Raw genomic sequence first — 4,707 nt, 5'->3', positions numbered from 1 at the left:
ACTTGAATGCAAAACCCCTAACATCATATCAGTTTACTTCAATCCTACACAAAACAATAAAATTCATTGGTCTGGATTCCACATATTTGAAATCTTATAATGCCCTCCTTCAGGGAGAAGGGAGGGCATATTGCTTTGCTGCTGTCTGTCGGTCGGTCTGTCGGTCGGTCCACCAACAGTTTCCGTTCATTTTCTTCGCAGAGGATGAACATATTGAAATGAAATTTGATATACAGGTTCATCATGATAATATCTAGGTCAAGTTTGATATTGGGTACGATCGAGCAATTTTCGACAGAGTTATAGCCCTTTCTAGACTTAGAAAAATTCTAGTTTTTTGCAGTTTCGCTCATTTTCTTTGCAGATGATGAACATATTGAAATGAAATTTAGTATACAGGTTTATCATAATAATATCTAGGTCAAGTTCGATATTTTGTATGATCGAGCAATTTTTGACAGAGTTATGACCTTTGAACGTTGAAAAATTCTATTTTTTTGCAGTTTCCGCTTATTTTTTTCGCAGAGGATGAACATATCGAAATGAAATTTGGTATACAGGTTTATCACAATAATATCTAAGTCAAGTTTGATTTTGGGTATGATAGAGCAATTTACGACAGAGTTATGGCCCTTGGACGTAGAAAAATTCAAGTTATTTGAAGTTTACGTTCATTTTCTTTGTGGGTGTTTCCAAGGGAGGAGGGCATAAATGTTTCACAAACATCTCTTGTTCATTTTGCATTGGTAGTGCAACGCAAATGTTTCTCTATGGTATACCCGAAGAAGAAATTAAGATCAAAGGCTGTTGGAAATCAAATGCCGTTTATTCATACATTCGAATATAAGTACCTTGCAACACAAATACTGTTTCCTAATAATAAGCTAAGTTTGCAGTTACCTCTACTACAGTATGGACAATGGGTTCATCCTTGATCTGCTACGCCTATCAGTACTCATTTACCAATTACAAAAATCAAGACCTACATCTGGAGCCTTACAATATTTCCATAAGGTGGTCTGGCAAGACAGGAATGGTGTGGGAGGACGTTGAGCCAGGCTTTCGTGATCTAGTCCAACAGTTTGGTTATCCAGATGTACTAATGATTCATTTGGGGGGGGGGGGGGGGGGGGGTAACAGTATTGGTACTATGTCCTTGCGTCACCTTCAAAAATACATGAAACTGACAGTTGCCAATATCCACTCAATGCGACCAAATTGTGGAAGTATTTGGTCTCAGATCTTGCCAAGAACATATTACCGTCATATGTTCTCGCACATACATGTAGCAGCAGATAAAGCACGTGTTGGGATCAACAGTTCCATGTCAAACTTCGTCATTGCTAGAAATGGGGGCAATATCAATTACCCAGATTTACAAAAATTCAACTCAAATTTATACCCTGATGGCACTCATCTCTCTGATTGTGCTCAAACTTTATTTTTGAACGGTATTCAATCTGGCTTGTACAAAATATTGCTTAAAAACCTTGACACATTTCCTCCTGTGCATCATGAAGCAGTTTTTGTCATGGCATGGGCACAATTTGCTCGCTTGTGGCGGATGTCCGCAACCATCAAGCAAGTCATCTTGATACATTAGTACATGTGGCTGAATTATACATGAAGCCCCGCTGCAGATTCTGTTTATTTCCAGTGTCGCTGGCCAATAATATGGGCTTCCGTCATTTTGTCATTGTCATTGTTTTTCGACGTCATATACTATTGAAAAAGTCGGCGTAGGTCATTGTACATTGATTGACATTGACTTTTTGTCATTTAACCATACTGAACATTTATCAAACTTCATTGATCATTTTTGTTGTGACCGTTGTTTAACCATTGATACCTCAATTCATTGTTCATTGAAGTCTTATTCTATATATTGTATTCTTTGCCATTTATTATACTACTAAAGTAAAGCCATGACAAAAAACTGCCAACAGACGTGTTTGTTATTCTATTCTGTTGAAATAATGTTTATGTGTGTTCGTTACAATATACAGCAATAAAACAAAAACCGAGAATCGCGATATTTCTTAAAACTTCGGAATACCGTATGCAACTTTATGTACTCTATAAACGTCTATGATTAAATTTGTCATTTTGTTTAAAATTGATAATCACTTGGTCGATATTGTTATTCAATGAGAGAGAGAGAGAGAGAGATTAATTCATCATGTAACATCGATAATAAGAAAAATAAATTTAGTTAACGTAAAAATGTTACTTGTCACTAAGTATTGGCTACGTCTATCGGCACTGTACTACCAATTAGTGCAACAGAATGGACATAATAAATGCAGAAGTCTTTGAATAAAAAGTAAATAATTGTCGAAATGGACGATGAAATTACCTGACAAATCCCTCCAGATATAGGCTAAGTTACATGATATGTAGCAGCACACGTCTGGCAAGATGGAGGTCAGGGGAGAGAATTACATTAGATAGGTCGTACACGGATGCGTCGGGCTGTGGTACCACACTCCTCCCCTTCTTGTAGAGCCGATGATATCCATTGGCGAATTTAATAATTATAAATTAGAAAAAGCCACCCCCTCCCAAAAATTATGTCCAGTAATGCTTTAGATAAGTGGCATTTGAATGCTTTACTTCTGCAGTACTCGGTGTGATAAGAATGAAGTTCTGTGAGAGATAAAATCCCTACACAGTAAAAAAAAAATCAATTTCAATAGTACTGGAGCAGTATGTGGTGTAAGGAACGAAGAGAAAAAAAACCGAAAAATAGTAAAGGCTATATAACTGGCTCAGATCACATCACCAAAAATATTGCTGTTATATATACTTTTCCTAAGCACATATGAAAACGCAACAAAAAAGGTATATAGAGAGTTTATCAGTATTGTAGACCATCTACAGGATGACGGGTTTAGGGGCATCCGTAGATGTCCATGGCATTAGCGTTAGCCACCTTGAGAAGAAGTGAGGGTGGAGTGTTCCTGATGAAGGCAACTTGTTTGGCCAGGGACAAAATATTCCATGGATGGTTGAGGCGACATCCAGGAGCAGGGGGCAAATACGGAGCACTAGTCTCCAGGTGAAGCCACTCTGGTGGAATTAGCGCTACCGTCCTTGGGTCTTGGATTGACTTCATTGTTACTCCAAATTTGGCATGTGGCAGCTTCTTCTGCCACTGACGCAGCTCTTGGGCCTCGCCAGTGAAACAGTGGCGATGGAAAACATGATCCGACCTGTCAATCATCTGGATGGTGGAGTGCGGCTGCCTCTTCGGAACCGTCATCTTGACAATGCAATATCACTGGCTTGCCCATACTCCTTGCAATCTGGAGGGCCTCGGACAGGAAATCTAGCTTTTTCCTCAGTCGAGTGTGCTGACATTCGAGAGGATCACCAGAGGGATTGCAGTGGCACTTTTTATTCAGGTCTACCCCCGCCTCTCCAATTGCATAGCATTGTGGTAAGCTAGCAAGGACGCCAAGCTTGTCCAATATTTCGGACGGTGCATCACACACCACGTGAGGATAAAGCCCACAGGAAACCTTTAGGTTACGCGAGGATCCTATTTGTCTATCCCATTTGCCCCAATCCTGAGGAAATACGTAATTGGCCACCACCAGCTCCAGGTGCTCTCTGCCTTGTAGGTCTCTCTGAAGATCGTCCCAGTTGGTGTAGCCTGAACGCCCAAGCACTTTGTCTAGGTGAAAGTGGCTATCTACCAGCATGGCAATGGTTCGTCTATTGTCATTCCACTGGTCAGCAGGCGGCACTGATGGCTCTGGAAAGCCACTTAGCGTTCTACTGTCTGGGCTCTCAACACGGTGGAAATAACTTGCCAGTGGAGCACGCATGCAATATGGTTCATTGGGGAGACGCTGAACTGTGCAGGCCTGGCAATGCTATAATGGGCAGAGTAGAACCTCATTAGTTGTTATTTTGCAACTGTGAACTCTATTAAAGCACCACTATGGTAGACGGACAATATATGAAGCAACTCATCAAAGTCCTCGGTCCCAAACCACTCTCTCAACAAATGTAGGGATCCTTTAAACAGCTGGCACCATTCATGCAAGCTGTTATCATCAAAGGAACGCTGTTCTCTCTTGTGGGCCATTGTATGTTTAACGGTCAGGCTTAGGACTGATCCTTCAAGCTGTCTGCATTCCCAACAGGAGAGGCTACCAGTCCAGAACCACTACAAGTGGCTACGCAACACCTGACGCTTAACGTGCCTGTGGAGGCCTGTGTTACTGATCGTACAGTGGTACTTCCCGGTGTGTGTTGAATGTGTGTCAGAGCATGAAACCCTAGACACTGACTGGGGATTGGATGTCTTCACATCAGGGACCACTGGTGGTCTAACCGCAGTACTAGAATCATTTATAGAGCTCATAGCTGTGGTATTGCCCCTTGGAAGGGTAATGGATCCTTGCAACTCCGAGTCTAGGCGTACAGGAGAGACAACATATTCACCTGTTAAGTGGTTTTCTAGTAGAACAGGTACTTTAACTATGGTGTTTGGCTGAATACATTGTATCTGGACATAAGAGTTAGGGTGCTGTTTTAAATCCGATTTCAGCTTAAATGGACATGTGTTGTTCTCCAGCGAAAATGTTGACAATTCCATGGTACGCTGCAGAGAGTCGAGTCCTAGTATCATTTCATCATCTATTGGAACAGCGCAGCAGTCCCAGGAGACACGCGGGGGTGTTAAGGAAGCATATGGAT

General features: G+C 41.4%; 1 pseudogene; it reads right to left on the bottom strand.

Moving 5' to 3' along the window:
• Positions 1-2,857: 2,857 nt before the first annotated feature.
• LOC128171924 (3'-5' ssDNA/RNA exonuclease TatD-like) lies at positions 2,858-3,904 on the bottom strand (annotated as a pseudogene).
• Between the last annotated feature and the right edge of the window lie 803 nt (positions 3,905-4,707).

Source organism: Crassostrea angulata, chromosome 2 (assembly GCF_025612915.1).
Source record: "Crassostrea angulata isolate pt1a10 chromosome 2, ASM2561291v2, whole genome shotgun sequence".
NCBI lineage: Eukaryota > Metazoa > Mollusca > Bivalvia > Ostreida > Ostreidae > Magallana > Magallana angulata.
Note: the sequence above shows the minus strand (reverse complement) of the source record. Positions and strands in the feature narration are given on the sequence as shown.